Raw genomic sequence first — 8903 nt, forward strand, 5'->3', positions numbered from 1 at the left:
CTGATCATAATTCCATTGTTGAGGTATACTAAAATAGATTTATACTGTGCAATTTTCCAAACTCACATTGGTTTCTCATACAGCATCTCTGTATAGTATGTGTATTCACCGGTATTCACTCTCTGTCCTAAACGGCTTGTTGGAGCTCGCCCCCCCTCCCTGTGAGCCCAGTGTGCTCAGCGAGAACAAGCAAAACTCATCCTGAGCACACACAAACACTCACAGCCGAAGTAAAAACAATAAGTGTAGCTTGATATTGAGTAAGAAAAAGGTTTATAACGCTGTGAGAATGGGTCTGCGGAGAGCATTTCTCCGCGATCCCAACTTACGAGTCCGAAAAACGTTTACCCATTTAAACAGTCGTGGTAGATACCTTGTTTGTTTTAAACATCTTAAATACACAAACAACAATGAATACTTACAGGTTGTGTACCCGAATCTCCCGCTGGTCCAACAAAGTAGGAACAGCATCTTCTTCAGTGCCCTACGCTGTACATATCCGGCATGAATCGCTGAAAGGTTTGGGAAACTTTGTTTTGTGAAATGCTGGCAGAGGGTGTGGCCTCTGGGTAATCCCCACGTCAGAGTACCCAGGAAGTAAACAATGGAAAATGAGAAATCTCCAACGAGGCGTTTTGGGGCAGCATAGACTGTGTTAGAGTTTTACTCGCTACAGGGTGTACTTTGAGGGTTTGTGACTCTGCAGACCGTTTACATGCAGACAAAAACCTTCATAACACACAAGGGGACGGGTAATAACCGGAAAAGCATGACATGGGACCTTTACAACCTTTAAAGTGTGTGTTAAAGTTATGTTGGTCCCAACACACAGGGTCAAGTTTATATCAAGTCAATATCTCAATATAGGTCATACCTCAATATCAAGTCAAGTCAATATCATGTCTGTGTGACCAGTCCGGCGTCGGTATAATTATTTTGATCAAGTTTTCACATTCATTGCATATTTAAAATCTCAGCAACTACATATGAATATATTGATTTGTCTTTCTCTACCAATGTGTGTTTGTTGTAGATTAGCAGAAGTAGTACTGACCTATACCACACTCTGATATTGTGTTAAAACATCACATTCATTTGATTAACATACTATCTTTATACCTGAAAGGTTTATGCAATTCAATTGAACTTCCATGGCTCTAATGAGTGAATATATTTAAAAAGTGTTGCTATTTCAGTTCCCAATGTATTAAACATTTTCCAAACCCCACTTTTTGTCTGAGCCTCGGTTAACATAACAGAGAGAGTTACAGACTTCTATTTAAGTTATCGACCCTCTGGTTAAAACTAGCCTTTTGGCCTTTGCAAGCTTTCCCTTTCCACAACTTCTTACTTAACAAGGCCAGGCTGAAAAACCCACAGATCTAATTGAATATTGATATGTGTGTGTATAGAGGGCCAGAGCGAGGCTCAGCCATGTTAAGCCATTCAGTGCATCCTCTTGATTGAAATTCCATTAGCTTGTTAGTGGTGGATAGTGGAGAGTCGGTGAATACTTAGCCTTGTTAGCCGAGGCGCAGGCTAAATGAGTGTGCACAGGGTCATTGTCCACTTAAAACTCGCTCTGCAAACTGCTGGCCAGCTTGAATAATTCATGGAGCATGACCCGCGCTGACTGCTTTAAACGAGTGTAGCTTCTCTTTCTGTCTGTTTGGATAATATCTCCACTCTGGAGGTTAATTAGGTTTCCATTTTTTTCTTTTTCAAACAGCTGTGTGTTCAGCGGTCAGGGACCTGTCCCTACGGACACACCGAGAGACAAATGAATAGAAAATGGAGCAAAGATGAACACATTATTGAGTTGTAAAAGTCGTTTTTTTTGTCTTTTTATTAGCATCCAGCATGTTAATATGGGGGCAGATACTAATGCTAATGCAGGGTTCAAAATCATTGTTTAGACTATTGGCTTGAGTAATTGGGCACAAAAAGGGCTACTAAAGATCTTTAGTAGCTAGAAACAGATCATTCAGAGGGTCTTTTTGATAATGAATCCTGCTTTGATGGAAACACTAGCAGCATTCACTGATTCATAATTGATTTGTTTCAGCAGCAGGCCACTGTTTTCATCGAAAAAGCTGATAAACCTACTGCAGCTGGCAGACAGTATCACTCAAAACAATTATTTGTTAAACCAACATGATTGAATTATGTGACCAAATTCCACGCAATTACATTATGTTTATTTAAATTAAATATGTACATAATACATGATTCACTGTTGTTAACCCAACACATGTTTATCTCATTCATCCAATGTAAAATCAATACTTCAGGTTGACATATTTTACTTTAGCTTAACCAACATGTTTTTTCCATGTTGGTTCTATTTAATCCAATTGCATGGAATTTGTCACATAATTATAATATGCTGATAACACTATATTTAGTCTAACAGAACCATTACGTCAACAGTTCTGCCGTCCGCGGTGAGCATCCCCTGCAAAGGATCGGGAGTGCTACACACAACAATTACCGGTTACCTTGTCACAGGCAATCAGTTCGACAAAATATGTTTGTCTTTTTTTGTTTGCCTGCGATGATGGTTCTTCAGGACTGCTTCTTAAGCTCTAATCACACTCTCACAGACTTTTTCCAGTGATTCTAAAGTAGATGACAATGTATGTGTGTCATTTAAGAGGAAGATGCCTGTTTTTTTTGTTGTGTTATTACTGGAAATGTACAACCTAACCCTGGTCCGCCCAGTAGTAGTAGTTAGATCGCTACTCTGTCCGCATTTGGGCAAGCTCGACTGACGCTGAGTCATTGTTTTATCAGAAACATGGCTAAATAAATCTATTTTGGCCTCTGACATATCCTTAAATGGTTATAATGTGTATCGTACCGACACAGCCCAATAAAGGTGTGGCGTTGCCATTTATGTTAAGAATAAGTTCAGTTTGTAACCACATTAGTTTCCAAATCAGTAAGCAATTTGAATGTTTAGCCTTAAATATAGAAGTGGCAAAGGGTCAACAGTTCATGGTGGTGGGCTGTTACAGACCCCCCTCAGCTGTCAAGGACTCCTTGTCTTCGCTAGCAAATTGATATCATTCTAAGTAATGTTCCCCACAAAATACTCATCTGTGGGAGTATTTGCGAATGATGTGAGTGACCACTGTGCTGTAGCCACAATTACGGGACACCTAAGGTCCAAAAGGTTAAACCTCGTATTATCATCAAGAGAGACATACAACATTTTGTGGAGCAGGGTTTTGTTCATGATCTGTTTTGGCTTTGATTGTGGAAAAATCGATCTGTGTGCTGATGTAGAAACCGCATGGTCTTTATTTTTTATCTTGGTTTATGGAGATCATTGATAGACATGCACCCCCTGCGTACATTTAGAGTAAAGCGGACGCTGGACAATCCTTGTTTTTCTGCTGAACTGTCCAGTCTCCTGCATGAGAGAAGTTCTGGTCGACCCCTATTTATACACTGGGTTCATAATTCATAACATGGACTACAGTTGGGGGTATTGTTCACCTCACAACGCACCATGTTATGTGTTGTCTATATATATTCGTGGTGCCATCCTGGTTTCTCTCTCTTGTCTCCCGGACTCAAGGTTCTTTCTCTGAAATGCCGGGTATATTTTGGAATAGTCCGTGGCTGCCACCGGCACGCGGACTGAGGCTCGGTTGCGCACAGTCCCGCAGAAGAGATGGGGACTGTTGCTCCCATTCCCGCATCAGCCTTCCATCCAACAGTGGGGAGCATGCAACGACCTGCTGGGGTCCGACCAGCAAACCGATTGCTACCAACCTCGTGGGACTTGTTTCTTCGGGGCGTGCTAGCAGCTACCCATAAGCTGCCCAGCTAGCGGCTACGGCTAGCTGCCCGTGAGAGGAGGTTCGACCAGACGGTTGACCTTGTGTGGACACTCTCACCTTTTTCACCACCTCGACGGCGGTTCCAGATGCCACTCACGTTTTCATCGGCGCCTGGGTGGTGCACTCATGGACCCCGTCTCGCCTCGACGGTTTCGGACGTCGCCCATGCTGCCATCGGCCCGTGGGTGGCGCGCTCCGGAACCTGTCTGGCCTCTCCTACCTTCCGGGGATATCCAGACGCCACTCACGTTTTCATCGGCGCCTGGGTGGCGCACTCCTGGACCCCGTCTCGCCTCGACAGTTCCGGACGTCGCCCATGCTCCATCGGCCCATGGGTGGTGCGCTCCGGGACCCTGTCTGGCCTCTCATCTATCCACGGCTCCTTCCTCCCGGGGAGACTGCTCCTGCCTCCCGGGGATGCCTCAAGGCTTGCCGAGGATTTCGTGCCCGCCGCCGCTGTGCGTTTTCCTGCGGCCGGGTTTCTCTCTTGCTTCCCGGGGATACCTCAACGCCTGCTGAAGACTTCGTGCCCGCTGCCGCTGCGCGTCTGCCTGCGGCCGGGTTGCTCTCCTTCCTCCCGGGGTGACTGCTCCTGCCTCCCGGGGATACCTCAACGCCTGCTGAGGACTTCGTGCCCGCCGCCACTGCGTGTCTGCCTGCGGCCGGGTTGCGCTCCTTCCTCCCGGGGTGACTGCTCCTACCTCCCTTGGATTCCGCTCCGTCCTTTCGGAGATTTCATGCCCGCAAATGTACCATGTTCAATCTGAATTTTCTTTAAAATAAAAAACATCTATATTGATTCTGACTTTTCTACATCCAACTCACAGGTTTATCATTATTTGAGAAAAAAGATTATTAATTTAACCCTTTTAGAAGGAAAGATATGGTCATTTGTTCTGGGAATGTCATTTTCAAGGCTGAAACCTGAAAAACAGGCTTGGGGCCTAACAGGTTTATAAGCATTTTGTGTCCTGTGGCTCTCTGTTTGATTCTGTCACTAACTCTGCTTCTGTGAACACCCCAATCCGTGACTCTGAACAATGTGGTCTGGAAAAGCCTTTCAGTTTTACTCATTTTACTGTTAATGTTGTTCATGAAGCATTATCTAAGCTAGATCCTAACAAACAGGCTGCCCCGGACAACGTAGAAACCTTTCTTTTAAAGATAGCTGCAGATGTTATTGGCTCCACCTCTTAGCTACTCTTTTTTAACCTCTCCCTCAGCACAAATGCAATTCCAAAAGTATGGAAATCAGCTTATGTCTTGCCTTTGCTAAAAGGAGGGGAAGCAACTATTTAAATAACTATAGGCCAATCTCTAAATTATCAGCTCTGGCGAAGGTGCTCAAACTCCTAGAGTGAACAAGTAAAGGAGTTTTTATGTAAGAATAATATCCTGTCTAAACATCAGTCAGGTTTCAGAAAGAAACATAGCACCATCACTGCGACAATGACAGTGGTGAATGACATTACGAGTATTTTAGATAATAAGCAGAGTTGTGTAGCCCTATTTATTGACCTTTCCAAAGCGTTTGATACCGTCGATCATCGCATCTTAAAGCAGAGGCTACTCAGTATTGGCATATCCTGCCATGCAGAGGGTTGGTTTGTGAACTACCTCTCTGAAAGGTCCCAATGTGTTCACTTTGATGGGCTCACTTCTGAGTGGTTGAACATTGCTATGGTGTTCCCAAGGTTCTGTTTTAGGTCCACTTTTATTCTCCATATATTCAACAGTTAGGTGAAAATGTGGATGAAGCTACTTTACATTTTTATGTGGATGATACCGTGATGTACTGTGCAGGTCCCTCATTTAAGAAGGCTGGTGTTAAATTACAGGCTGTTTTTAACATTATTCAGACTCAGCCTCGTCTGAGCTTAAGATTATTTTAAATGTTGAGAAAACCAAGGTAATGCTTTTTTTAAATGCAAAAAAGACTCCAGAGCCTGTTTTGGATATTGTTACTATGCAAGGACAAGTACTAGTGGTTACCTGTTATAAATACCTAGGTATATGGCTTGAGGATTGTCTTGCTTTTAAACTTCATGTCAATAACCTGCTTTAAAAAGCTGAGAGTTAGACTAGGTTTCTTTTCAGAAACGAAAGTCCCTGTTTCTCGCTTGAGTGCCAGGAAAAGGCTAGTCCACTGTGACCTTTTTACTGTGTGCTGGACTATGGTGAATTTGGATCTATAGTGAATGCACCTGCCCATTACCTGGAAAAGTTAGATGCCGCGCCTATCACAGTGCTCTGAGATTTGTTACTAACCTGTAAGCAGCTTACTCATCACTTGTACCCTGTTATGCCAAGGCAGGTTTGCCTTCACTAACTGTAGGGCGGGAGCTCAGTCATTGGTACATGTTATCTATAAAGCCCTGTTGGGTAAACTACCAACTTATATATGCTCCTTGATCTCACAGGAGAGTGGCAAGTAGCTATTTGCCTGAGATCCCAGGATGTGTTTGTATTACAGGTGCCAAGTGCTCTAGGACTGTTTTTAGGTACTAAAGCTTTTATGTGTGCTGCTCCTCTAGCTTGGAAACACTATGCAAAGGTTCCCTTGCATCATTTTTAAAGCTCGGATAGATGAAATGTTATTAGATATCTGTCATTGTGAATAGGTTGCTAATGTATACCCCTGTAATTATGTTTGTATTGATGTCCTTTTTGTTTTCTGTTGTTTTTATGTGTAACCCATGTGCTGCAGGTCTCCCTTGAAAAAGAGATCATTGATCTCAATGAGATTTTCACCTGGTTAAATAAAGGCTACAAAACAAACAAACAATATATGCTGATAACACTATATTTAGTCTAACAGAACCATTAAGTCACAGAAACACAATTTTTTCTGATAAAAACCTTTATTAGCACAAAATGAGAAAGTTAACATTGTCCCTCTAATATGACTGATTAAAACACCACATTATAAACAGAACCTCAAAAATGGTATCAACAATGTACTTCAAAGGGTATCAAAAATGTTGTTCAAAGAAGGGATGCTCCGATCGACCGATACCCACTCTCTGCCGATCAATCGGTGCTCTCTAAAAATACCGATCGCGAGAGGCCATCGCATGACGTAAAATGATGACTCTAAATACATGACACTTTTCTCTGTGCGCGGCAAAACAAGCTCGCCAAAATGGATATCACCGGTCTGGCAGTATTTTAAGGTATCCGAAAATGACAATAAAATAGCGGTATGCAACGTGTGCAGCAGAAGTCCTGCAGCTCCACCCACTGTGACGGACCGGTGAGCGGAGCAAAACACAAGAGTTAGACCTAACACACTTAGCTATTTTATCTAACCTCTGGAACTAGCTAAACTAGTTGTAAATATATTTATTCTTCACTGTCGGGTCACTCATTACTGGATCAGTGAGCTGCATGAGACGGATACTGACAGAGAGAGAGAGAGGGAGAGGGGGAGAGAGGAAAAGAGAGCGCTTCCGCTCATTTCTCCCGTGTTATTATCCAAAATGAATGTAAATTTGAATAATGTACTTCATTTGAATGTAATAATTATGTTGGTTGTTGTTTGTGGAAGCTCCAGTGACTGAGCCCCATTAACTGAGTTTTAAACATCACTTAAATGGAAGATCACCATAGGCCCCGCCCACTCGATAGGATCGGCGATCGGTATCGGCCGATACTGACTCCAGCGATCGGCCCCAAAATTGGCGATCAGAGCATCCCTAATTCAAAGGGTATCAGAAATGTTCCTTAAAATAGCAAATGTCTGAAAACACTAAACATAATTGACCCTCAAAAACATTCCTAACAGAGAACCTTGTTAGGAATATATACTAAGCAACACATCTCTCGACTGATTTCATCGTAGGGCCAGGAATAAGTGGTGTGCCATTTGCTTGTAAGTCTTGGTTTCCTTTTTCAAGCTGCATCTCCATATCAAATGAAAACGAGGGAATAACAAAGACATCCGGCCAGGTGCATGAACTTGAGTCGGGAGAGGATGACAGTATTACTGTACGGTGCCACGTGATGAAATGGTGGAGGGGTGTGCTCTGATTCCGGATATGAAGTTGTGGGACATGGCTGTGTCACCTGATGAAACGGTGGGGTCCCTAATTCCGGATATGAAGTTGAGGGACATGGCTGGATATATGAGGACCGGGGCTTGAACGGTGATCAGTCTCTAAAGTAATGCTTTTGTCTGTGATTTCACTCCGTTGATGGTAGGTTAACATACTGGTTGTTCAAAGTCAACATCCATGTACTGGATCCTAAATTCAACATCAGCCAACCCAAATAATGTCTTGATCTCAATAGTCAGATCTTTAAGAGAAGCCGGCATTCCTGACTGAAGGATAAGTTTTCTTGAATCATTTTCTTCAAAGACAACACACAGTGCAACCGGTCCATGCATCCTGAAAAAACAGTTTTCAGTGAGTGTAATGAAGACATGGCTCAGAACGTACTTATTTATTAGGCTTTTATTAATGTTCTTCTTCTGTCTTGTATACAGATGTATTGCCTTCGGAAAAGTACAGAAAACTCATCATCCTCACTCCGAGGACTTGTTTTACTAACTGTCCCAGAATTCCACAATGAGAATCAAACGCTGTTTAGTTATGCTGCCTCTTTTTGCTTGATACGAGTTGCAGTATGAGCTGTAACTCAGGAAGCTCAACAGATTAAAAGTGCTTCTATAATAATAATAATAAAGCTTTATTTTTATAGCACTTTTCATACAACACATGCAGCATCACAAGTTCAAATCAGACAACAAGAAATTCCCCTCAGATTATTTGTTAAGAACTTGAAAAGGTAAATGCAGCAAAATATAACATTTTATCAGGTTAATAGACACAAGGAGGTCAAATGTATGATAATTAAAGTAAAATTAAATAAATAATGGTTTCTCTCTGACAGATAAGAAACAAGACAACTGAGTCGATGCAACAATATAAAATCCCACAAAACAAAGTGAACATATAGTACAACAGAAATAACTGTCTGTAGATGCTTTGCGTAGTTTCTGACTGTTTCCATAACATGCATGATATTTAAATGTGTTGTCTGTAACTATGCTAC

Source organism: Gymnodraco acuticeps, unplaced genomic scaffold (assembly GCF_902827175.1).
Source record: "Gymnodraco acuticeps unplaced genomic scaffold, fGymAcu1.1, whole genome shotgun sequence".
Lineage (NCBI taxonomy): Eukaryota > Metazoa > Chordata > Actinopteri > Perciformes > Bathydraconidae > Gymnodraco > Gymnodraco acuticeps.